The 27,925-nt window shown below is 44.0% G+C and overlaps 2 long non-coding RNA genes across 2 annotated transcripts in view; one reads left to right on the top strand and one right to left on the bottom strand.

Moving 5' to 3' along the window:
• Positions 1-27,925, bottom strand: part of LOC310755762 — a 1,619,227-nt gene that overhangs the window by 1,504,821 nt on the left and 86,481 nt on the right. The gene's annotated exons all lie outside the window — the stretch shown is intronic.
• LOC310755780 lies at positions 103-8,359 on the top strand. Its single transcript, XR_014544539.1, has 3 exons — positions 103-203; positions 2,459-2,511; positions 8,192-8,359. It is a non-coding gene; the product is annotated as an uncharacterized lncRNA (long non-coding RNA).

Here is a 27,925-nt window from a genome sequence, read left to right as displayed (position 1 = left end):
ACAGACCTCCTTTAGTGGTTGAATTATCCAATCCTTCAAAGATCTATAATATTTTGAGGTTAGGCCATCCGGTCCTGGAGATTTGCCCAACTGCATATTCTGCAGAACTTCTGGGTTTAATCCTTCCTTCTGGGAAAGGAAGAGGGGTTTAAATGCCTGCGATGGGAAGTAAGATTACAGCATTTCATTCCCAGATATGGAAGGTAAGTGGAGTCCACTTTCATGGGAATAGAGCTTGGATAGAACAGGGGGGAGAGTGTTAAATATTTAACAGGCTGATGAATTTTAATGCAGAAGTGCTGCCTCTTAGTGCCATCTTATCCCCTAGGAGCTGGCGGTGCAGCATGGCCCTGAATCACCGCTGCTGATTAGCAGGTCCTCGTCCTGTGATTGACACAGATGTTAACTCTGCTCGCTGCACACCTGGATTTTCAGCCCTCCCCAGTAGGATGTATCTAGGGTTAGCCCACACCCAAAGTGGCTTTCCGTTAAGCCCGCTCAGCTTCCCCGGTGGATGGTATTGTGGCAGGGGACCCAGGACCTTCCAGTAACCCAGCTGGAGGGCGGAGCGATGCCGCTTGCATCATAGGGACTCCCGGCCACGTCATGCCCCGTGGCTGACCAATCGGCACAGCCAGGGACATGGCCGCTGGCCGTTTAAACGGCGGCATGGCCAGGGGACATCCTCCTTTCACCTCCTCGCAGGATCTCCCAGCCCACCCGCCCTCTTCTTATGTGTTGCTCTGACAGCGGCCTTGCTATGGGCTAATGTCGGCTGCCATATTGTTGGGGCCAGGTAGGAATTTTTTCTACTTGGCAGATTGGCACAAGCCATTGGGTTTTCACCTACCTTGTAGCAATTGTCACAACTCTGTAAGGTTAGGCATTGGGTAAGCCTTTGCTTGGATGGAGGGGTGGCTGTAGCCTCCGCCTGCCCCTCCTCGTTAAGGGTATCCTGTTAAAGGGATCCGGGGGTGTGGATCTTGTCTGAAGCCTGGGCGTGGGCTAGGGCCATTCTATATCTGAAGGAGCGTCTCCACCCCCATCGTTCTACCCGGACACTGAGGTCTAGCTCCGAGGGCCTTCTGGCGGTTCCCTCACTGCGAGAAGCCAAGTTACAGGGAACCAGGCAGAGGGCCTTCTTGGTGGTGGCACCCGCCCTGTGGAACGCCCTCCCACCAGATGTCAAAGAGAACAACAACTACCAGACTTTTAGAAGACATCTGAAGGCAGCCCTGTTTAGGGAAGCTTCTAATGTTTGATGCATTACTGTTTTTTAATATTTTGTTGGAAGCCGCCGAGAGTGGCTGGGGAAGCCCAGCCAGAGGGACGGGGTATAAATAATAAATTATTATTATTATTATTATTATTATTATTATTATTATTATTACCCCATTGGGGACCCCGTGGGATGCCCCTATTTGACATATGTTATAAGGCTCCCCCTACTGGTGGTTTACCCTTAGTGGGACTCCCTGCAGATGGGCAGGAGTGGTGATATAGTCCGGTTTCACCCAATGCCTAAGCCAAACCGCTCACATCTGTAACCAATAAAGTTGTGGCCTATTTTATCCCATTAACTCCAAATATTTGTGTCCGTGTGTTTATTATCTAAGGGAACTGTGGGTCCTGAGGCCTCGGCATGCAATCAAAGGTTCCCACTGCTGCGGTGTGAGGTTTAGGGAAAGGACGGCGAGTGGCGTCATCTAGAAGGGGGAAGAAAGCATCAAAGTCGGAAATATGGGGAGTGGGGATGAATGGGAAGGGATAAAGTCCTGGCACAGGTTTCCCGCTGGCATCTGGTTAGCCACTGTGAGAACAGGATGATGCAGGGCTTTTCTGATGTTCTTAATGGCATGGAACAAGACAGTTAACACACCACACCTGACTTTGGAACACCAGGCATAATTGCTCCAAGAAAAACACAGGCTGCAATTCTCCAAGCAGAGAGCACTCGGAGGGTGCAGCAGTCTGTTTCTAGGGTTGCCATCTGCCCGGAATTTCCCTGATGTATCTGGAATGCCGCCATCAGCAGCAGTGTCTGGGCAGAAATCAGCAAAAATGTCAGGGAAAATCCAGACGTATGGCAACCCATGTCGGCAGTGTCGTTTTTGCCAGTTTCCCACAAAAATAGCCAAAGAATGTCATTTGCAGTTTTGCCAAAAAAAGCTCAGCAACTTTTCCTACCTTTACCTACCCAGTGACCTTCATGGCTGAGTGGAGATTGGAACCAAAGTCTCCCAGGCCTCAGTCCAGTACCTTAACCACTACATGACACACACACAACTTCTGAAGAAACACCAGCTGATGGGAATCAGAAGTGGAGAGAACGCTCTTGGGCTCTTGTCTTGCTTGTGGGCTTACTATAGGCAGCTGGCTGGCCACTGTGAGAACTGGATGGTGGACTTGATGGGCCTTTGGCCTGACCCGTTTTGATGCTTTTTGTCCCTTCTCCTAGGTGCCTCCTGAGGCCCAGAAAACTCTTGTGTGGTCATCTTCTTGTATAAAAAGGTAAATGCAAAGGACCCCTGGACTGTTAAATCCAGTCAAAGTCGACTATGGGTTTGCGGCACGCATCTTACTTTCAGGCCGAGGGACCCGGCATTTGTCCACAGACAGCTTTCTGGGTCATGTGGCCAGCATGACTAAACCACTTCTGGTGCAACAGAACACTGTGACAGAAGCCAGAGCACACGGAAATGCCTTTACCTTCCCACCACAGTGGTACCTATTCATCTACTTGCACTGGTGTGCTTTCGAACTGCTAGGTTGGCAGGAGCTGGGACAGAGCAACGGGAGCTCACCGTATCCTGGGGATTCGAACCACTGATCTTCTGATGCACAAGCCCAAGAGGCTCAGTGGTGTAGACCACAGCACCACCCGCATCCCTTTCTTCTTGTATACCAGTTAGAGGCTTTACTGCAATCAAGTGGTATATAAAGTTTGCCAAATGAACAAAGTCTCCAAGGATGGGATAGCCAATTGGTACCCTTCATATGTTGTTGGATTCCAATTCCCCCCAGCCCTGGCCATTATAGACAATAGGGGTGATGGGAATGCCAACAATATCTGGAAGGTACCATGCTTTGGCTACCCCTATACTACAGTACTGCAAGCCCACAACTTACATGGAGTGTTATGTTCTCGAGATCCTGCCTAAAGCAAAGATCACATTAGCCGCTCCCAGGCCATGACTTTAAGAACAGCAGAGGAAGCTGGGAAGGGAGATGAGGAGTTTAGGGATTTATTTATTTTTACAAAAATTGTTGTACAATTTGTGTGTCTTTATTTCTCAATTTGATCTTTTAATATGGTTTTGTATGTATTGTGACGTTTTATGCATTGTGACTTGCAGTTGCTTTTGTTGATCATAGTTTAGTTGTTACTTTTTGTAATTGTTAAGAGTGAACTTCTGTTTAATTATTGTTTGCTGATGTTTTGAGAGTTATTTTTCTTGTGTACTCTTATATTCCAATGGATTATTGAATATTACTTTATCTTATATAAGTCGTTCCACTTTAAAGTTATGTTTTATTATGACTTGTTGTATGGGAGCAGATTACTATAAGGTGTGTGCTGTATATTTTGTTGCTGTAAACCGCCTTCTGTATAGAAATATAGAAAGGCGGGAAACAAATTAAAAGTGAATGTAGTTAAAACACATTGGGTGCAATGGCGGGTGGGATTGCCAAAGCCTCCCCCCTCCCACTGATGCCTGCCCCCTTTAAAAAAAAATCCTTTTTTTTTTGCCAAGCACGTAAAGTTGCATGTGTATAAGTTAAATGTGCGGGCCTACTGTACAGTCGTACCTTGGTTGTCAAACGGAATCCGCTCCAGAAGTCCGTTCTACTTCCAAAAATGTTCGACAACCAAGGCGCGCAATCGGAAGCTGAAGAAGCCACATTGGACGTTTGGCTTCCAAAAAATGTTCGCAAACCGAAACACCGGGTTTGCAGCGTTCAGGAGCCAAAACGTTCAACTCGCAGGTGTTGGGGATCCAAGGTACGACTGTATATAGGAAAAGTGTACTGTTCCCTAAATAACTTAAGAGCAAGAGTATTTTTCCAACTACGGTAACAAAACAAAGCAAAATCTGACATGGAGAACAAAGGAAGTATGTAGAATGCTTTCCGTCCGGAGTAAATGGGTCCCTCCAGTGAGATCAACAGGCAATAACAACAACAAAGAGCAGGAGGAAGATATGAACAACAGCAGCAACTATGCCTCTCTCCTGTTGGTGGGGGGTTTTTCTCCGGCTCCGTTCCCACATCTATCCATCATTCATCCAAATATTGCCCAGCACCTTTGGACGGAGGTGCAGTCCTCCTTGTCTGTCTGTTCCAAGACAGTGGGTCCCACCGGAATGACAAGCAAGAATCTTCCAGAGCCAAAGCACAAATGCTTGGCTGGCTTTGAGCTGAGCCGTCCCACTGGGGATCCAGGAGAAGCAGTGAAGGATGGAGCCCAGCCAAGCGCAGACAGACCACGAGAGCCTCCTCAAACCAGACACCGGCTAGCCAAGAGGAGGAGGAGGAAGTACGGGGAGGACAGAGCAGGGATGTGAGCCAAGTCTGCAGAAACAGGGCCTGGTTCTTGGCCCTGCTGTACACGACACAAGCCTTTCCTAATGCGTTAACCCTCCAGCTTAGCCGCTTCCAAGTCGTTTCTTCCCCCGCCCCAGCAAATGACACCAGGTGACAGGGCAGTTCTGGGTCTCCTTCTGTCTCATCCCAGCAGGTCGTTTTGAACACACACACACACAATCACACCCCATAGACTGTGTTTCTTACATCCATTAAAGATTTCCTGCCCTACTCCTTTGAGAAGATCGATTGCCGAGGGGTGGGGGGGACTCATCTTGAGACACTGATCGATTGAGTAAAAGATCTGGCTTTAAACTGTCAAATTTGCCTTTTCCCACTTGGGGGTCTGATGGGGGGGGGTGTTTGTGTGTGAGACCAGCGTTCAAGAAGCACAAGCATTTCAAAAGCTCTCTTTTGCTCAGGATGAATCTCGAACGCCGGTACCCTGAAGAATCCTGTCCCTGACTCTGCCCATGTCCACCGACCTGTCATCTGAGCGAAGGACCATTAATATGCCCCAAGTACTAAGAAAGCAATTAGTTAAGGATGCTCGGCTTAGCTTTCTTCCACTCTCAACCTCTCATTTCTATGCATTCAACTTTGCTGGATCAGTCTAAGCCCTTCATTCCAACTCCCTGTTTGTGTGTTGTCATAGAAATATATTGCTGGCATTTCCCCATTGCCATGAGATAAATACCTGACAGGTAAACAGGCAGGTGATAGGGCTGTCAGACAGACTTTGGGGTGGGAAGGAGGAACATTTGAGTCTAGAGATTCAGGGGGGAGGGAGGGGGAAGAATTCCTTGACTGAAGTGTTGCCATTTGCCAACCACAGGGCTCTTTGAAATGCCTGCTATTTAAAGAGGCAGTCCTTATTTCATAGTGCAAGCCTAGGCTGGTTTACTCAGGAGTAAGTTCCGCTTTGTTCAATGTGAATTACTCACTGGTAAGCGTGTTTAGTATTGTAGCCTTAAAAGGCTTCTCCTTATTCCTGAATATTACAAAACAAACAGTACAGTGTACCTCTTATTCTTGAAAAGCTGGTTAGATAACCCCAACAAAGTGCCTAATAAAATAACAGCAAACACACAGACAAGTCTATATGAACACACATTGTTTAAAAATCTCACACTATCTATAAATATGAATTAGTATTTGAATTAATTCCAACAATGAAAATGTTCTTCCACAGTGCTGACATGTATATTACAAATGAAGTCCGTGCACAACAACATGAACATATAAGCAAAGCAGGCATGTGCATACACATGTACATTAGGGACACGGGTGGCGCTGTGGTCTAAACCACTGAGCCTCTTGGGCTTGCCCATCAGAAGGTCGGCGGTTTGAATCCCTGCGATGGGGTGAGCTCCTGTTGCTCTGTCCCAGCTCCTGCCAACCTAGCATTTGAAAGCACACCAGCGCAAGTAGATAAATAGGTACCACTGTGGCTCTGGTTTCCATCACGGTATTCCATTGCACCAGAAGCGGTTTAGTCATGCTGGCCACATGACCCAGAAAGCTGTCTGTGGACAAACACCGGCTCCCTCATCCTGAAAGTGAGATGAGTTGCGCAACCCTTTGACTGGACTTAACCGTCCAGGGGTCCTTTACCTTTTTTACTTTTTTACACATGTACAAATACACACAAATGCACATCTAAAGTGTGTGCACTTGCCTGTGCAGCATGCCTACAAATATACATGCAGAAAAGCACATGTGCATGTAGACATTTCTAAATGCACACAAATGCATGAAAATAAGTATGCATGGCTACGGCATATGTATAGGTATAAGCAATGCCATGCATGTAAAGATATGTGTATTATTTAATTACGTGTCCCACTTTTCTTCCAAGGAGCTCAGGGGGGCACATATGATTCTCCCCCTGATCATTTTAGCCTCACAGCAACCCAGTGAGATAGGCTGGACTGAGACACCATGACTGGCCCAAGGTCACAAGCGTACCATATTTTTCGCTCTATAGGACGCACCTGACCATAAGACGCACCTAGTTTTAGAGGGGGAGAACACCAAAAAAAAATTTATCTCCCTCTCTGCGCAGCGCCTCTCCAGCGAAGTGAAGCCAGGAGAGCAAAAGGGATCGGTGAGCACCGACCCTCCGCTCTCCAGGCTTCAGCGAAAGCAACGTGAAGCCTCCGGAGCGCAGCGGGAGCTGCCGCTGCACTCCAGAAGCTTCGCGTTGCTTTCGCTGAAGCCATGGAGCCTGCACTCGCTCTATAAGACGCGCACACATTTCCCCTTGATTTTTGGAGGGGGGGAAGTGCATCTTATAGAGCGAAAAATACGGTAGATACAAGTAGATGCAGCATACAGTAATGCAGAGAAATGCACACATGCAGATTTACTCACAGAAACGACAGCCGTACACGCACACAACTCTTTTTCTCAGGACACGTGATGCCAGTTCCGCGGCTACTTTAATATTATACATTATAACAAAAGGTGGGTGTGCAAGATGGAGTCTTCCCAAAGAGTTCCAGGCTCACTAGATCTAGCTTCTAAATTTGGGAACGTTTGGATTTGCTGGTGTGCACTGAAGGAATTAGAACTAACATTACTATATGCAAAGGATGCTAAAGCCCAGCACATGAAGGGTGTAGAACCCTTCCCTGCTCCTCCATCCTCTCTAGCAGGGCAGGCTAGGTCCTTCATCCCATTTCCCTGCTTGCAAGTTGTCACGGAAACAAAGACAACAAAGGCGCTGGCGTTTATGTGCTGCCAAGAGACAGGTACCTGACAGGCAATTGGGCAAGTGATGGGGCTGTCAGGCAGGCAGCTATAGGGACGGCAGGGAGGTCAGGATTGGCCCATCCAGCCCAGCACACAAACAAACTCAACTCAAGAGGAGTTACTGACAGAGTGAGGTAGTTTACCGCAGGCAAAGAATAAAAGAAGAACAAACACACATACACAAACCAATCTCTTGCCTGAGGCAGATGAGAGGCCCACGTAGAGGAAATTTATTGTCTCTCACTCAACTCCAATGGCAAGGGGCTCCACAGTATGATACACCTGTTATTGTGTTTTCAGTTTCCAGCTTAGGTTAAAAAAGGTAAAGGACCCCTGTACGGTTTGGTCCAGACAAAGGTGACAATGGGGTTGCAGTGCTCATCTCGCTTTCAGGCCGAGGGAGCCAGCGTTTGTCCACAGACAGCTTTCCAGGTCATGTGGCCAGCAGGACTAAACCGCTATTTATCTACTTGCACTGGCATGCTTTCTGCTAGGTTGGCAGGAGTTGGGACAGAGCTCACTCCGTCATGGGGATTCGAACCGCTGACCTTCTGATCGGCAAGTCCAAGAGGTTAAGTGGTTTAGAACACAGCGCCACCCGTGTCTCAGCTTACATTCAGTTGTCAACTGGTTAAGATTAGGAAAATATTGTATATGATCCCTGATCAATTGAGGAAAGGTTCTCTTTTCTCATCTTTGATTTGGAGCAAAACAGTCCTGTTGTTTTTCACACTGTTCAGTCTCTAGGCTTGACTAGAAACGGACTTGACAAATGTTGCATGAAGCAAAAATCTGTCTTTAGCTCGATACAGTGTATAATCATTGGGCTACATGATCTCTCTTCACCCCGCAGACACAGCTCATGGCATCAGGTATTTGCATATACAGAATGGGAATAAGACAACGAAGGACTCAGTCTCCATTGGTCCGTCCTGGGATACCAGCCCACAAATTGCCTAAGATCCAGGAACACAGCCAAAACCTGGTTGCATCAGTGAAAGTTAACCTACTTTGAGAAATCGATGCCGTTCCTTGCATCCTGAAGGCTTTCCAGGCTCTCTCCCCAATAAACACTTAGTGGCCCAAATCCCAGCAGCATTTAAGGTTTTTGTTTTATTTACTTACATCGTCCATATACAACCAAATTAACAATGTCTACTGGGCAGCTAACAGTAAAAAAGTTTTTTAAAACCATAAAAATAAGCAAGAATGCCTAAAAAGGGAGCACAATAAAAAAAACCAATCACAGTACAATGCTAAATTAATAAAGAAAGATAAAATCAAGATAGATAGAAGACCAAATATCAGAAGACTTTGAACAATCAAGCTGTATTTATTTAGAAAGCAAAACAAGCATATAATATAATATTATTTATTTATTTATTTATTTATATCAAACTTATTATTCACCTTTGTTTGCCAATGCGACGTACAACAACAAGTAAGCAACATATTTTAAAACTGCCACAAAACAAAGCATAGAAAAATCCAAAGCGCCTTCATCTTTTTAAAAGGCAAGATTAAAACATCCCATCCACTAAAGGAGGCCACAGATAATTAAAAGTCAACATCCTTTCACCTTTGGTGGATGTGCCCGAAGATTAAGGCATTCTGGGAAATGATCTATAATGAACTTAAAAAGGTATTTAAATATACTTTCCCTAAGAAACCAGAGGCCTTTCTCTTGGGCATTGTCGGACAGGGGGTGTTAAAGATGGATATAACCTTCTTTTTGTACGCTACAACAGCAGCTAGAATACTTATTGCGAAGTACTGGAAGACACAAGAACTACCCACACTGGCAGGACTTCCGGAGGCGGCGCGACCGGTAATGGCTGCCTTCTCCGAGTAAGGAGAAGGGAGCTCCGCTGTAAACGGGTCGTCCGCTACGGCGAAGCGGAGACCCATTCAGGAAAACCACAGGTGGCAGAAGCCTGTGGTCTCGGGACCCGGCGGGCGCCAGAAGCAGCCCCCAAAACGTTGAAGGGACCCCGTAAGGGGCTCCGGATCGCGGAGGGGGTAGCGGCGCTGTGGGTCGTTGCGCAAACAGCGAAGTGAAGCCGCATTGCTGTTGCCGGTCAGCGCTGTCCTTTCTTCCTGCAACTTTTCTGAACTTTGGAAACTACAACCCGTGAGTAAATTTGGACATTGAAAACTTTCTGAAACTTTTGTCAACTTTTTGAATCTTTTTGTGAACTTTATGAAACTTTTAAAACTTTTTTAAAAAGTTGAAATCTGGCTGAAAACGGAGTGAGGATAAGCAGGAAGCCCATCTCCCGCTATACTGAACTTTAAGCAAAGAGCAGGAGGAGTGGAGACAAAAAGTTATGCGTTAACTAAATGCTGGCACCCTGTTAAAGCAGTTTTCTGAGTGAAAGACTTTGAGCTATTGACTTTTGCTGGTCATATTCGGGGTGCACTGATATCCTTCTTCTGTGGCACCAGTGGATTATAAAATAAATAAGAATCTCTGGTGCTGGAGCTGCCTGGATGAGCACCAGTTTGCAACTTTGGATACATTGAATTCAGGTTTTGAAACATTCTGAGTTGGAACTGGATACTTTGAAACTGTTGCAGTCAAGGCACTGTAAGAAACACTGTTTTGCTTTAAGTTTTACTCTGCTAAAAATAATACATTGTGGAGGCGATAGACATGGATTTAAATTTATAAGTTTAACTTGGATTTGATCTTTTCCCTGAAGACGTATTAAGCTCCCTCTAGAGGATTTTGGACTTACAGCAGTGACTTTGTTTTACTTTCCCTTTCCCGGCCTCTGTTTGACTATTGCATCTGGGACTCTGCTTTCTCATGGGAACAACTTGGATTGACCTTGGATTACAGATAACTTTGGAATGAGTGGCGCAAGGAGAAGAGGAAGGACTAAACAAACAACTCTAACTTTATCTGCAGCCTCACAGCGTAGATCTTCTGTGCCGGCCTTGCCTTCCACTTTGCCTCCAGACATAGAGGCGGCCTCCCTAATACAGGCAGGGGAGGGTGAGACAGAGGAGCTGCACCTGGGAGATATGGCTTCAGGGACAAGTAGCTCTGTCTTGGAGAAAATTTTGGAGAAACTGGAGGCTCTGGACAAGAAGGCTGATTTGCATACAGCTAAAATTGAACAGAACACAGAAAGCTTGAATAAGCTGACTGGACAAGTTGCACAGAATGCCCAGTCTATTGGAGAATTAAAGGAGGCTGTAGGTGAAAATCGTAAACTGGCTGAAGATACTAGTCAAAGATTGGAAGAACTTGAGAAAGAAGTAAGACCACTCAGCAAACAAGTTGGAGAACATCAGATTTACTTTTTGATGACAGAACTGCGAAACAGGGAGACCAACTTGAGGATACGGTCAATACCAGAGGTGGAAGAAGATAATTTTATTGAATTTCTAACTAAGGAATTTGCCAAGTTTTGGAAGTTAGAGGAAAAAGACTTTAAAATTGTATCTGCTTTCAGGCTTGGCAGAGTCAGAAGGACAGAGAAGCCCAGAGATTGTTTGATAACACTGAGATCAAAGGAGGAAAGGGACAAGATTTTGGGCCTGCACTACGAAAAGTCACTAGACATTTTGGGCAAGAGAATTGAAATCTACAAGGACATTCCTAAGCAGTTGCTGGACCTTAGATCTAACTACACGGAATTGGCAAGACTGTTGAGAAGCAACGCAATTATCTTCAGGTGGGAGTTTCCACAAGGATTATCCTTTACCTACAGAGGGAGAAAGATCAAAATCAAAACAGTGGAAGATAGAGACAAGTTTTTGGGAGCACACGGAGAAGACCTCCACAAAGGACTTGGATTGCCAGCGCCAGAACTTCCAGGGGAGCCCGCCCCCTCGGATCCTCAAGGACCGGAGAACAAGGTACCACCCCAGAAAGAATAACCAGACCTATCCAGGATGTCTCTGCAGCTTTTGAGTTGGAACATAAATGGCTGTAACAGTCCCGAAAAAAGGTCTAAAATTTTTCATATTTTAAAAAAGGAACAATTGGACATTATATGCTTACAAGAAACACATGTGATTAGGCTCCATAGAAAGGTGTTAATAAATAAAAGGCTTGGTCAAGAATTTATATCATCGGATACAGTTAAAAAGAGAGGTGTAGTGATCTATGCAAAAGAGAGCCTTTCACCAAAATTTCTCTTTAAAGATGAAAGTGGAAGAATCCTCGCAATAGAAGTACAGTATCAAGGAGAAAAAATTTTGATATTAGGAATTTATGCTCCAAATGAAGGAAAATCGGATTTTTATAAGAAGTTGCACGAGATCATGCTGGATTATCTGGATTACAACAACGTCATCATGATGGGGGACATGAACGGGGTCGTATCAACAAATATGGATAAGTCACAGAACCAGAACATTACTAAAGAGGGAAGACTACCTAAGACCTTTTTTGAAATGACTGACAATATGGACTGGGTTGACATCTGGAGAGTTAGAAACCCCCTGGGAAGAGAAGGAACATTCTTTTCTGAAGCTCAACTGACTTGGACACGAATCGACCAAATATGGATAACTAGAAGTCTGGCACCTAAGGTGAGGAAGGTGGAAATCTGCCCCAAAACATGCTCCGACCATAACGCCTTGAGAATGGATATGACATTGATCCCAATCGGCTCCTTTAGATGGAAGATGAATGATGGCCTGTTTAGAGATCAAAGAATTGTAAAGAAGGCCCAAAAAACCTTAAAGGACTATTTTGAGATTAATTTGAACACTACGGTGGAAAAAAGAACTATCTGGGATGCAAGTAAAGCTGTGATGAGAGGGTTCTTGATTCAACAGAATTCCTTAAAGAAAAGACTGCAAAATGAAAAGAAAGATAAAATTCTGGAAAGTATCAAAGAGTTGGAGAAGAAGTTAAGATCTAACCCGAAGTCCCAACCGATTCTGAGAGAAATTAAACTTTATCAGGCGCAATATTCCAAGCTGATAAATCAGGAAATAGAATGGAAGATTAAAACAATGAAACAAAAAACTTTTGAATCGGCAAATAAATGTGGGAAACTGCTAGCTTGGCAGTTGAAAAGGAGACAAAGATTAAATACAGTAACAAACTTAGAGGTTGAAGGAAGGAACATTCAGAACCCGGGAGAGATTAGAAAGTGCTTCCAGAGGTATTTTAAAAAGTTATATACTCAAGGGCCACAAGATGAAATAGAGATTACACAATTTTTGGAGAGAAATGGATTAGCAAAGCTGTCAGAAGAAAATAGAACAATTTTAAATGGCAAAATAACACGACAAGAGATTGAACAGGCCATCCTGAGTCTGAAACAGGGCAAATCACCAGGGCCAGATGGACTGACCTCTAACTACTATAAGACATTGAAGGATTATTTGATACAACCTTTGTTGGAGGTCAGTAATGAAATAATGGAGGGGAAGAAGGCGCCTGAATCGTGGAAAGAAGCATTTATCACATTGATTCCAAAGTCAGAAACTGAAAAGACACAACTCAAGAATTACCGTCCCATCTCCCTTTTAAATGTGGATTACAAAATATTTGCAGATGTTTTGGCACGAAGATTTAAGAAAGTTTTAAGTGAGATAATCCATAAAGACCAGGCAGGCTTTCTCCCGGGCAGACATATGTTTACTAACACAAGGAACATCATAGACATATTGGAACTTTTACAAACAAACATAAACACTAAAGCAGTTTTAATTTTTATAGACGCGGAGAAAGCCTTTGACAACATTTCTTGGAAATTTATGAAGGGGAATTTAAAAGAAATGGGAGTGGGACGGGGGTTTGAGAACGGGATTGAGGCAATATATTCAGAACAAAAGGCTAAACTGATAGTTAACAATGTGGTTACAGAAGAGTTTAAAATTGAAAAAGGTACACGACAAGGCTGCCCGATTTCCCCATTACTGTTTATTTCGGTTCTGGAAGTGCTCCTGAATATGATTAGGGGGGACCGGTTGGTGGAAGGGATTCAGGTCGGAGCGAAACAATATAAACTTAAAGCTTTTGCAGATGACCTAGTTCTGACATTACAGGAGCCGGAGTCTAGTTTGAAAAGAGTACTACAACTGATTCAAAACTTTGGTCGAGTGGCAGGATTTAAGTTAAATAAGCAAAAAACTAAAGTTTTGGGGAAAAACATGACAGATATTGAGTTGGAACAGCTTCAGAAAGAGACAGAACTAAATGTGGTTAAAAAAGTTAAATACCTAGGGGTAAACATAACAGCAAAAAATCTGAGTTTATTTAAAGATAATTATGAAAAATGTTGGTCAGAGATTAAGAGAGACTTGGATAGTTGGTCAAGACTAAAACTTTCTTTGTTAGGCCGAATAGCTGCCATCAAGATGAATGTATTGCCAAAAATGTTATTTTTGTTTCAGACACTGCAGATTGTAGACAAGACAGAGTGCTTCCGGAAGTGGCAGAAAGATATTTCTAAATTTGTCTGGCAGGGCAAAAAGCCCAGAATCAAATTTAAAATATTAACAGATGCGAAAGAAAGAGGGGGCTTTGCCCTGCCAGATTTAAAGTTGTATTATGAAGCTGCAGCTTTCTGCTGGTTAAAAGATTGGTTACTTCTTGAAGATACGGATGTCTTGGATTTGGAAGGTTTTAATAATGCGTTTGGATGGCATGCATATTTATGGTATGATAAAGCTAAGATAAATAAGGCCTTCAAGAACCATATTGTCAGAAAATCAGTTTTTAATGTCTGGACAAAATATAAAGACTTACTGGAGAATAAAACTCCGAGGTGGCTGTCACCCCTGGAGGCTAAGGCTCGGAAAAGAGCCAATATGGAGGCCAACTGGCCAAAATATTGGGAGATAATAGAAAAGGATGGTGACAACTGGAAATTGCAGAGTTTAGAAAAGATGAGAGACAAAGTGCGAGACTGGTTACACTATGCTCAGATTAAAGAAGTGTTTAAAAATGACAAAAAGCTAGGATTCCAAGTGGAAAAGTCAAAGTTAGAAACTGAACTGTTAGAACCTAAGACTAAGGTACTTTCAAGAATGTATAACTTGCTGCTGAAATGGAACACACATGACGAAATGGTAAAATCAACAATGATAAAATGGGCGCAGGATATTGGGTATAATATTATGTTTGAAGATTGGGAAAGGTTGTGGACCTCTGGGCTGAACTTCACTGCATGTAATGCGTTGAAGGAAAATGTGATGAAAATGATGTATAGATGGTACATGACCCCTGTTAAACTGGCTAAAATATACCATTCGTCTGATAGCAAATGTTGGAAATGTAAGGAAAATGAAGGAACATTTTTTCACCTCTGGTGGACCTGCCCTAGAGTGAAGGCCTTTTGGGAGAAGATATATAATGAATTAAAAAAGGTGTTTAAATACACCTTTACTAAGAAATCAGAGGCCTTTCTCCTGGGTATTGTCGGCCAGAGTGTGTTAAAAGAGGACAGAACATTCTTTTTGTACGCAACAACAGCAGCAAGAATATTAATTGCCAAGAATTGGAAAACTCAGGAGCTACCCACTGTGGAAGAATGGCAGATGCAACTGATGGACTATATGCAATTAGCCGAGATGACCGGCAGAATTCGAGACCAGGGAGAAGAAAGGATGGAAGAAGACTGGAGGAAATTTAAGATTTATTTACAAAAATATTGTAATTTGGCTGAGTGCTGAATTGGATGCCAGTGCAGACAATTGTCTACCATTAAATTAGATTTAAGGCTGAATTATATGTCAAACTAAATTAAGATTATTAATTAAGATGAGTTAAATGATAATTTGTTTGAAATTAATTTAATAATGATGTAAGTGTATGCGGGAGGTGTGGGGGAGTCCCATGTAACAATTGAGAGATGTTAAATGGACAATGATAAGTGCTTATCTAATATATGCTTTATTTGAAAACTTTAATAAATATATTATAAAAAAAAAAAAAAGAACTACCCACACTGGAAGAATGGCAGATGAAGGTGATAGACTACATGGGCCTGGCAGAAATGACGAGCAGAATCCGAAACCAGGGAAGAGAAGCAGCGCAAGAAGAATGGAAAAAGTTTAAGGACTATTTAAAGAAATATTATAAAATTAACGAAAGTTAGAATGATGTTGGACTGGAAAGTAAATGGTTACTATTAGCAATGGTTAAGACAAGGAGAATAAGGAAGATTAGATTAAATTCAAATTAAAATAAGGGAAGATTTGCTGAGTAATTGATAAGAATTTGGAATACAGAAAAGGGAGGCATGAGGAAGTCGGGGAAGAAAGGTATAAGAAAGTAAGATATGAAATGGTACATGTTTTTTGTTTTGTTTTTGTTTTTGTCTGTTTATGTATTTGTTATATGTTTGTTGTTGTTATAAAAACCTTTAATAAAAATTATTTTTTTTTAAAAAAAAAAAGTCAACATCCTGGCAGGAAAGGAAGGCTTTTCCTGGTGTCTAAAGATATGTAATGATGGCACCAGGCAAGTCTCCCTGGGGAGAGCATTCTACAAGCAGGGAGGAACCACTGAAAATGCCCATTCGCATGTTGCCACCCTCCAGACCTGCCATGGTGGGGGCACACAGAGATTGGCCTCAGATGACACTTGCTTTAAAGTAGCCGCGGAACTGGCATCACATGTCCTGAGAAAAAGAGTTCTGTGCATGTACGGCTGTGGTTTCTGTGAGTAAATCTGCGTGTGTGCATTTCTCTGCATTACTGTATGCTGCATCTACTTGCATGTACCGTATTTTTCGCTCTATAAGATGCACTTTCCCCCCTCCAAAAATCAAGGGGAAATGTGTGCGCGTCTTATAGTGCGAATGCAGGCTCCATGGCTTCAGCGAAAGCCACATATAAAGGTAAAGGTAAAGGTAAAGGACCCCTGGACGGTTAAGACCAGTCAAAGGCAACTATGGGGTTGCGGTGCTCATCTCACTTTCAGGCCGAGGGAGCCGGCGTTTATCCACAGACAGCTTTCTGGGTCATGTGGCCAGCATGACCAAACCGCTTCTGGCGCAATGGAACACCATGACGGGAACCAGAGCGCACAGAAACACCGTTTACCTTCCTGTTGCAGTGGTACCTATTTATCCACTTGCGCGGGTGTGCTTTCAAATGCTAGGTTGGCAGGAGCTAGGACAGAGCAACAGGAGCTCACTCCGTCGCAGGGATTCGAACCGCCCACCTCAGAGGCTCAGTGGTTTAGACCACAGCGTCACATTATACCTCCTTGAGAAAATGTAAATGAGTGCTGGATAAACACGGAACTTTAGCTTAGCCATCAGTGTCAGGAAGTTAACCAGGGCACAAAACTTTGCTTTTCCATCCACATCCTGAAAGAAGCAGAGCCTCTCTTCTGACATCAGAATGACATGTAGGTCATCAGCTGGCAATCAATATATTCTCAAAACATCAGCTGGATAGCTCAGTTGGTTAGAGCACAGTGCTGATAATGCCAAGGTTGCAGGTTCAATCCCTCTATGGGACAGCTGCACATTCCTGCATTGCTGGGGGTTGGACTAGGGTCCCTTCCAACTCTACAATTCTGTGATTTTATGATCTCTTATTAAGCATGCACACACAGATATATATATATGAGAAAACTGCATGTGTGAAGGGCTTGTGGCATGATAGCCCATTCCAGTTTCGCCAGTCCCAATCCCTCTTTCCCTGGGATTCTCTTTTTTTAAACAATAATAATTTTTATTTCCCCTGGGATTCTCAGGGTAGCATGCCTAATTTCCTAATTGCACAACCCTGTGGATGTGCAGATGCAGGCACTAATAAAGAAGACCTAAAGGCATCTGTGTAAACTTTTTCCTTTTTTCCAGCAGGGTGTGGTTGCCAGGGTCCACAGATCAAAAGGACGGCTTTAAGCCATCAGGAAAAGAGCCATCAATTAGGTAATTAGGGACTTTCAAGTGAAGAATAATTGAGAGGCTGGAAGAATCTATCTCAGAAGGCCTTTGAAGTACACAGCGTCATTTGCATGAGACACGGAAGGGTAGAACAAAAACTCCAAGGTTGGCTTCCGGATTCAGACTAACAGACGGTCTTTGCAGAAATATAAAGTGTGGTGTTTCTTGAGAGTAGAAAGAGATAAGAATACAATACAATAGGAAAAAAATCCTATCTGTAATAAGATTTCAACAGACCCTGTACGGCATACACTGTAATGGGGAAGTATTTGCAGCTATGCAGCTGTTTACATTGTACATAAATTATTTTCTTTGTCAGAATGTCAATCTGAGTGTCGCTCAAGGTCCAAAAATAAGGCAGATTCTTGTTCAATGTGCTCAAACCCATCCAATGCCCTGAATTTCTCTGTTCAGCACTGCAGCAATGGACACACCAGCCAGGAATCTTACCAAGTGTAGGATCTGAACTGAGCTCACAGGTTTCTTGGTCTGGTGCTCAGCACCAAAGCAGTGATTGAGGGCAATGAGCAGGTGGAGAGTCACTGAAATGGTTCCATTTACTCCTGCCCTGACCATCATCTGCATAAAAAGGTTCCTGAATAATCATGTGGCTTGGTTCTTTGGACTGAACCACTAGGATCTCTAGAATCATAGAATCATAGAATCATAGAATCATAGAGTTGGAAGAGACCACAAGGGCCATCGAGTCCAACCCCCTGCCAAGCAGGAAACACCATCAGAGCACTCCTGACATATGGTTGTCAAGCCTCTGCTTAAAGACCTCCAAAGAAGGAGACTCCACCACACTCCTTGGCAGCAAATTCCACTGTCGAACAGCTCTTACTGTCAGGAAGTTCTTCCTAATGTTTAGGTGGAATCTTCTTTCTTGTAGTTTGGATCCATTGCTCCGTGTCCGCTTCTCTGGAGCAGCAGAAAACAACCTTTCTCCCTCCTCTATGTGACATCCTTTTATATATTTGAACATGGCTATCATATCACCCCTTAACCGCCTCTTCTCCAGGCTAAACATGCCCAGCTCCCTTAGCCGTTCCTCATAAGGCATCGTTTCCAGGCCTTTGACCATTTTGGTTGCCCTCCTCTGGACACGTTCCAGTTTGTCAGTGTCCTTCTTGAACTGTGGTATCTATGATATCTATGCAGATATCATGTCATTTCCCTGCCCTTTGATCTTAGTTTTGCCTCACTCACTTTCTTCAGCTGTTTGCTTGCTCTCATCTTCCTGATTTGACCAATGCTTGTGTCTATCTGTGGCCTGTTAGAGATTATCTATACCAGAGGCAAGGATGCAGACATAATGCACCTACCTTTTCAGACTTCCACCTAGGCTCTGGTTTAAAGGGCCCCTAACCAGGGCATGATTTACATGAAGAGAGGCCCTAGGCTACTGCACTTGTGAGGCCCCCCCATCCCCCACCCTCACAACTAGAAGAAAATGGAAGAGTGTTATACACAAAATTGAGTGAAGCCAAGGATGATAATGGGTATTTAAAATTTTGCAATTTGCAATTTCTCCTCTAAATGACATAAGATGTTATTGTTAAATACCATGGTGATTTTAAAAAATGCATAAAATTAACACTGAAAAACTTTTGCAATAGCTGAACTTTGTAAACATTTTGAGGAATAAGCATTATTTCTTAGGGAAATGAGCCCTGTAAATGTTGCCTTGAAATCTAATGCACCTTCAGCATTTTTGAACAGAAGAAGAGGTAGAAGAGAAGGTAAAGCTCCTGACATAACTGATTTTGTAGTTTCGAACAAGGATTTGTCCTGGATCTTAGGCAAGCCAATCAAAAAATTGCATTTTTGGCGTTGTTTTTTTTTTAAAAAGCCCAACAACTTAAGTGTTTGTCTAAAAACAGCTCAACAACGTTCAGGCTGTCCTGGTTTCTACTTTTTCAAATATGGCAACCCTACTGTGTTGGGACCTGGGTTTGGATAGAAGCTTAGTTGGAATCGGGTAGATTTGAGGAGTCACAGTCTAAATTTTTTTTTTTAATAAATATTTATTAGATTTTCCAATTTTATATAAACACAAAAAGAAAAAGAAAAAAATATTAAAAACAAATCAATTTCTATAGCAATCCTTCAATAACATATTTCTTTGACTTCCTCATACCTCCCCTTCTTGTTTTCTAGTTCAACTTGTTAATTCAGCAAATCCTAATCTCTTAACATTCCTTTTAAAATAACACCTTATTTTCCACTCAACTTTTTTAAATTTAATAACTTAAACAATTTTTGTCCCTATTATCTTTATCATAACAGCTAGAGACCACAAAAGTTCAATCCAACATCTTTTCAGAGTTCATTAATTTTGTAGTATTTCTGTAAATAGTCCTTAAATTTCTTCCAGTCTTCTTCTGCTGACTTTTCTCCCTGGTCGCGGATTCTGCCCACAGTCTAAATTTTTGGTTACCTAGGGCAATTGTTAGACTTGTAGCGTGGTTCTAATTGTGTTGTGTTCCATTGATTTCAGTGGAACTGACTTCTAAGTTAAGGCGCTTAGAAATTTGTAGGGCAATTGTTAGTAGGCTTGTAGCATGGTCCTAATTCACAGGTTTTCTGGTGTTTTTGTTTAAAAAAAAAAGCTCAACAACTTAGGGGCTTGTCTAAAACAAGCCCAACAATTTTGGGGGGTTTCATTTTTTTTAAAAAAAGCTCCACAACATTTGGGGTGTCCTGGTTATTATGTTTTGAAATACGGCAACCCTATGTTCTGCCACACCTGACCTGTCATGCATCAGATCCTCAGCTCTACCAAAGGTCAGCTGTATCGATCTTTCAGGCTTGTCAGAGCTCACGTCAAGGAAAGGCTAACAGGGTAGGGAGGGAAGAAGGCTAGAACTGGCTTCCCTCCCCTGATGTCAGCCCTCAACACACACTCACGTTTGCCCACTTCTGTAGACACCACAGCCAGATGGAGCACTGAGTCACACACATGCACACAAGAAGCAGAAGCTAATCAAGTTCAAGCAGGGCCGGATTTAGGTTTGATGAGGCCCTAAGCTACTGAAGGTAATGGGGCCCTTTATATGTCCAGCTGTCCTTTGTCAACAACAAATTGTTGCTGTTTTTTGTGTTGGATATATGCTATATTATGGACCTAATAGGTATCTAAAGCCATTTTATTTGTTTTTATCTTGTATTTTGGAAATATACATCCAGGTTTTTTTCTTTAAATTTTTTGGGGGCTCCCAAGAGAGTGTGGCCCTAAGCTATAGCTTGTTTAGCTTATACGTAAATTGGCACTGAGTTCAAGAAATGGAGAGCAAGGTAGACGGACTAACTGCTTGCTTCTGTTGCCAATCCCTCCATCACCAGACAAAGGGGTAAGACTAGGGCAGGTGTCAGCAAACTTTTTCAGCAGGGGGCCGGTCCACTGTCCCTCAGACATTGTGGGGGGCCAGACTATATTTTTGGGGAAAAAATATGAATGAATTCCTATGCCCCCAGAGATGCATTTTAAATAAAAGCACACATTCTACTCATGTAAAAACACGCTGATTCCCGGATCGTCCATGGGTCGGATTTAGAAGGCGATTGGGCCGGATCTGGATTCTGGGCCTTAGTTTGCCTACCCATGGACTAGGGGGATGGGAAAAGGAACTAGAGAACCAATGACAGTTGCTGAAGAGAGGCAGGGCCTGAGAACCCCAAGAACAGTGATTCTCCAGCAAAGCTGTATCTCACCTCTCTGCCCTGTCCCTTCCTCCCCTCTCCACCCAGACTTGGACAAGATGACAAATGCCTCAATTAGTAGGCAGATTTTGCCAATCGATTCTCTTAAGCGTTGGTGGCCGGGTCTGATCAATGCTACCAATTATGCATTATAACAGGCATCTAACGCATACTTGTAAAACACGTGTCAGGCCCCCCTCAATCCAGGAATATTCATTTACTCCGGCATCTCCCCAGGCCTGATCAGAGCTGAGGAGATGGGAGAGCCTGGCTTTCCCCCAGAGAATCATGGGAACTGTATTTTGTCTCTCGCAGAGCTACAATTCCTAGAAGGCTTTTAAATATATATATATATATATATATATATATATATATATATATATATAAAACTACAGTTCCCAGGATTCTTTGAGGGAACCAAAATGCTTTAAATTGTATGCTGTGGAAGTGGCATTCCACAGAGAGATGGGGGACATGGGTAGCGCTGAGGTCTTAAACCACTGAGCCTCTTGGGTTTGCTGATCGGAAGGTTGGTGGTTCGAATCCTTTTGACGGTGGTGAGCTCCCGTTGCTCTGTCCCAGCTCCTGCCAACCTAGCATTCTGAAAGCACTCCGGTGCAAGTAGGGAAATAGGTACCACTGCGGCGGGAAGGTAAACGGCGTTTCCGTGCACTCTGGTTTCTGTCACGGTGTCCTATTGCACCAGAAGTAGTTTAGTCATGCCGGTCACATGACCCGGAAAGCTGTCTGCAGACAAACGCGGCTCCCTTGGCCTGAAAGCGAGATGAGCGCTGCAACCCCATAGTCGCCTTTGACTGGGCCTAACCATCCAGGGGTCCTTTACCTTTACCACAGACATACTATCACCCGTTACATGAGGGAAGGAAATAAATGAGGATGTTGCACACAGGCATCGATGGAGGGTGGGGAGGGGGAAGGGAACAGTGTACCCCATGGAGGATCTATAATACCCCATTACCAGGTTTTCATTAAAATAAAGTAAAATAAAATAAAGTGTTAAGCTTCTAGCATTTGCAGAACCTGGTGTATGATGCAAAAAGTAGAGGCGTTAGTCTTGGGTGATCACTGCTGTTAGAGTTGAATCCCCCCCCCCCCCCGCTAATTATATTCCTAAAGATGCACTGATTCGCTGCATCTGTTTTTAATCTTGTAATTTTTTTATTTAAAAACTGCATTTTGATGTTCTAATCTGGAAGCTGCCTTGGTGACCAAAAGGTGGGACAGAAACTTTTCAGTAGAATAAAATGAGATCTTTACCACTATTTTTCACTCTGTACACACAGACCCAACCAGTCATTTGTATGGATTTCATTTTTTATTGCGTACAGTCAAACCTCGGTTTTTGAACGTTATCCGTTCCAGACGTCTGTTTGACTTCCAAAACGTTCGGAAACTGAGGATCAGAGGGCTGTCAGCAAGTTCAAAGGGGGAAATTGAGAAATGCGCCTCAGAAGCCGTTCGACTTTTGGGACACGTTTGAAAATGGAAGCATTCACTTTCGGGTTTCCGGCGTTTTGCTTCCAAAATGTTCGGCAGCCGAGACATTCGAAAACTGATGTTATAGGAATTCTAAGGCCTCCCATATATATAAATCATATGTTCATAAATGCACAAGGCAAACACATACATGAGTACATAAACCACGTGTCTGAAATAGTACAGGAGAACAATCCTGAAGCCATTTTGACTCTTCCAGCCACCTCAAATATTCTCTGAGGTGAGGAAGGAAATGAGAAAACCTCCCCATTGTCTCTTTGCTCACAAATCCTGTCTTAAGGGTGTATTTGTGCATGAATAGGGTGAGCCTGTGACCTGGATTCAGGAACTAAGTCTGGTATTAACATCTCAAAAGGAATGGCCAGGCTGCCAGGTAAAGCGATCAAGTGACCATTATCAGTTTCCTGCCAAACAGGATTTTGCCTCCCTGTGATGTATGTATCGTGTTTTGGGGAGTGGTCTTGAGAGTCCCATGGACTGCAAGAAGATCAACCCTATCCATTCTGAAGGAAATCAGCCATGAGTGCTCAGTGGAAGGACAGATCCTGAAGCTGAGGCTCCAATACTTTGGCCACCTCATGAGAAGAGAAGACTCCCCGGAAAAGACCCTGATGTTGGGAAAGATGGAGGGCACAAGGAGAAGGGGACAACAGAGGACGAGATGGTTGGATAGTGTTCTCGAAGCTACCAGCATAAGTTTGACCAAACTGCGGGAGGCAGTGGAAGACAGGAGTGCCTGGCGTGCTCTGGTCCAGGGGGTCACGAAGAGTCAGACACGACTAAATGACTCAACTACAACAACAACTTGAGCTACAGGGTGGGCAAATTCAAAAGTCTATATAAGGGCTTGCACACCATTGTTCTGGGTTCCTCCTCCCTCCTGTGTGGGGTGAGTGAGCACCCTGTTGCAACAGCAGTAATAAAGATCAGGCTTTGCTCTGACTTGACCGAAGTTGATCTTTGTTTCCTTCCTTTTAGGTTCTTATACAGGTTTGCCAGTAAGCCTCCTACAAGCAGGGAAACAGGTTTACTGAATTCTGTTTTCACTGAGGTTTGACTGTACATGCATGCATACTTCTTATACAACCAGAGCTTACTTTATATACTTCTCTTAGGTGCTCTTGCATAACTGCATATACAGTGGTACCTCGGGTTAAGTACTTAATTTGTTCCGGAGGTCCGTTCTTAACCTGAAACTGTTCTTAACCTGAAGCAGCACTTTAGCTAATGGGGCCTCCCGCTGCTGCTGCGCCGCCGGAGCACGATTTCTGTTCTCATCCTGAAGCAAAGTTCTTAACCTGAGGTAATATTTCTGGGTTAGTGGAGTCTGTAACCTGAAGCATCTGTAACCTGAAGCATATGCAACCCGAGGTACCACTGTACATAGGAAGTTTATCTCTTCCTTGCATACTCAAGGCACATGTACATCTTTTTGCATGCATGGTTTATCCACCCCTGTTGAATACACAGATTTAGATGTGTACATCTTTCTATACAGGTATATAGCAGTTAATTCACTCTTGCATATGCATAGCTGTCTGGGCCCCCCCACTTATGCACACATACAAATATGTACGGTTTTGACAGTTCAGGTTTTCCACACATTGTGTATATCTTACAGCATGCACACATTCCTTGACAGTGTAAAGTTTACAACATTTGCACTCCAGGCAGTCACACCTGTGTGGAGTTTTTTCAAATATGTGCACAATGTAAATCCCTCTCACTCTCTCAATGTAAATCCCTCTCACGCACGCACGCACGCACACACACACACACAGAGAGAGAGAGAGAGAGAGAGAGAGAGAGAGAGAGAGAGAGAGAGAATGGCTACAGATATTATAAAGGGGTTGCTGCCTATTGCATGCTGTCACGTCGGCCTGTCAGTCGGCTGGTAATTAATGCGAACTGCAGGTCCAGCGCCCCATCGGAGTCGTATATCACTGCCATCTCCAGAGCGGCAAAGCAACCCCTTTTACCCAAGCACTGTTATTAGGGGAATTTTCTATGTATTAGCTGTTGATGCACATTAATACATTAAAAATGTCAGTAGCGGAGGCCAGCTAATTGTCTGATTTAAATGTCTATTTGTCAGCGCGCAACTCAGGTGGGCATGAGCCGAATCGGGAATGAGGCACGGAAACCTGTCTCGGAACGGGGAGTGGGTCTCACCAGAGCGGGGCGTGCGCAGGTGATCGATGGCAGAGACGCACCGTCCGAAATGTTTGCGTTTCTTCTTGGCTGTCTCTGCACATGGTGGGGGAGAGGGGGAGGAGGAGGGGGGACATGCGACGAAAGGAGGGAGTGATATCATGGAGACAAGAGTCCCCCCCCCACACACACACTGAGGGGAATACCCTGACACTTCCAAGCCCAGCTGTTGGAAGTCTGGTTCCCAGCTGCTCTCCACTCCCCGCAGGAGGCGCATAGGACAAGGAAGCAGACCTAGAACTCAGCTACACAGCTACAAATAAAACGTTGTAAAGCGCAATATACAAATGTGACACTAGATGGCAACAGCGAGCCACGCCAAACTCAAAGTATTTTTCAAAACGGTTTTTTTTAAAAAGCATGTTCACAGCTTTTTACAATTTGTGTGTAGATTCCACTGTACAGACTCTGTAGGAAGCCAAGCAGCGGTACTTATTGCCTCCAGATAATTGGCGAGGCTGTTCCCTCGGAGGGCCCTGTTTCATAATACATTAAGGCACCACGGGCTCTGCAAAGAACCCCCCAGAAACAGCTACGCCACCAGAAGGTGTTGTGCAGAGCAAGGGAGAAAACAAGGCAGCCCTACCCTTAGGGAGCAGCTGTGCTGGAGTGTACGCAGGTGTCAGGCTTCGGGGAATCAGCTTCCTCCCCCGTGGCAGTAAATAAGAAGATCAAACGAAAGGAGCGTCTTACCAGTTAGATTCTTTAATAATCACCGTGAGAGAACAAAGAGCACGTCTCCTAGAAATGGCGGTGCTCGCAGTTAAGGATCACCCCCCCATCCCTACTAATCTACGTCACTCGTACGTCTTGTAATCTGAGGTTGGATCCGCTGTGTTTTCCGTTCTGCCACTTTCTGAGCTCTCCAGGACTTTGGGGGAAGGGGGGGTGAATACTATCCAGAGACTATGAATCTGTTAACCCTCTCTCTTCCAGTGTTTCTTCTGTTAGCTGTTCCCCATCCAATATTTCCCAGCTTCTGCCTTCTGAATTATGCCCCTCTGCAAACCACTGTTCCAAATCTATACTGTCCTCCTGCTCCTGGGAAGATTCAGGGTCACACACAGTCAAATCTAATTGGCTACATTATGATTTCATTATTCACAGGGAGAGGATCTCTTTTATGATACCAATGCAACAGCCACTCGGTGCTTCAAACATCTACAAAGATTAGCATAGTGAGGTGTCTGGGGTTTTTAAAAGAAGGCTCCCACATATATACTCACAAACTTTTACAGGCAAGATATGTTAGCTTGGTTAGGTTAGTGTATTCCTAGTAATAGTAACCTAATTCCTAGAGTGGATGTGGACCATCATGATTCCCTAACTAGTAAAGATAAAAAAGGTAAAGGACCCCTGGACGGTTAAGTCCAGTCAAAGGTGACTATGGGGTTGTGGCGCTCATCTCACTTTCAGGCCGAGGGAGCCAGCGTTTGTCCACAGACAGCTTTCTGGGTCATGTGGCCAGCATGACTAAATAGCTTCTGGCACAAAGGGACACCGTGACAGAAACCAGAGTGCACGGAAGCACCATTTACCCTCCCGTCGCAGCGGTACCTATTTATCTACTTGCACTGGTGTGCTTTCGAACTGCTAGGTTGGCAGAAGCTGGGACAGAGCAACGGGAGCTAGCTCTGTCATGGGGATTCGAACCGCCTTCCGATTGGCAAGTCCAAGAGGCTCAGTGGTTTAGACCACAGCGCCACCCACATCCCTAACTAGTAAAGCTGAAGGAAACACGTCTTTACCGCATTCGCATTTTGACATTATCAGGTATAGTCAAAGAGCTTCTTATGTGCCCATCCCATGTGAACAACAGTGCTTGAGCAAAACTTAAATTGGATACTCAAATTTTCCTGTGAATTATACCCCTATTTCTTTTTTTAAAGGTGATAATAGTTTTTTTATATATACAAAATCATAACCATAAATAAATAAGAATAAAAATGTGCACCCCACCATCGAGACCATTCCATTATAACTATCCAACCTCCCAAAATTTCATCACTTGCGATGGTTTGACCCCTTTCCGTTTTAACAGTACAAATTCTACAAACACCTTCCGTATCTCCTCAAAATCATTTCTCCTGCATATTCTCCGTCTTACCTTAATGACACATGTTAGTTTATCGTTAATAGCTATATCCCACACGTCTTTATACCATTATATACCCCTATTTCTGTGACTCAGGCCACCCTCCAAGCCGCCAAATTTTCAGACTTTCTTTGTTTTAGAGGAGACTTACAACTCACTTACAACTGCCATTGGAATACATAGGAAATAATTTCACGTCTTAAAACAGGTTTCTGCATCATTGTGATCACTCCATTGTCATGAAAAAGAAAGGCATTCTCCATATGCTCAGAGACAACCTTCTTTATTACTACAGCGGTACCTCGGGTTACATACGCTTCAGGTTACATACGCTTCAGGTTACAGACTCCGCTAACCCAGAAATAGTACCTCGGTTTAAGAACTTTGCTTCAGGATGAGAACAGAAATCCTGCTCCGGCGGCGTGGCAGCAGCGGGAGGCCCCATTAGCTAAAGTGGTGCTTCAGGTTAAGAACAGTTTCAGGTTAAGAACAGACCTCCGGAACGAACTAAGTACTTAACCCGAGGTACCACTGTATTTCCAAGCACAATTGCGGAATTCTGGCATCAGAAAGAGCACAAAAATCCAACCTGGACAGGAGCTCTGTCTCCATCCTCTATTTTTTGCTATTCCTAGTAGCACCGTGCCCACTGCAGAGCAGAGCAGGGCTGGCAAGCAAGGGCAGGGCGGGGGGGGGGGCTCCTCCTGTTTCTTGGGAGCCGAGCGCTTATTGCAGCTAGGACAGGCATTGACCCTTGGCATCTGTGCCCCGCTGGGAGCCCCATCTATCCACCCTGATCTTTCGCTCCCCGCCTAATTGCCAGCGAGGGCAGGATGGATTTCTTCATCTGACATCCTCAGAATGCTTAATAAATGCCGCTTGTCCAAGGAATTAATTCAGGCCGCCCTGCAGATATCAATCTTGGCGTTTGCTGGCATGCAGGTGATATACGGCCCGGCTGCCATTTATTAGCCCAGGGCCGGTGGATTTAGGAAATGACTAATTTTATATGGTCTGGAGCGCAGTGCATCTCCTCGGACAGTAAATCCCAGCTGAGAAAAAGTGGGGAGGGAGCGGGGACACAAAAACTGCCTTCCCCAACAATAGGCATCATTCTCCCCCTGCCTGGCTTTGGTTAGGGGAGCAGCAAGGCTTTAGCGAATAAGTTCCCTAGGAGGAAATACAGTGG

This window comes from Podarcis filfolensis (genome assembly GCF_964270895.1).
Source record: "Podarcis filfolensis genome assembly, chromosome: 2".
Lineage (NCBI taxonomy): Eukaryota > Metazoa > Chordata > Lepidosauria > Squamata > Lacertidae > Podarcis > Podarcis filfolensis.
Note: the sequence above shows the minus strand (reverse complement) of the source record. Positions and strands in the feature narration are given on the sequence as shown.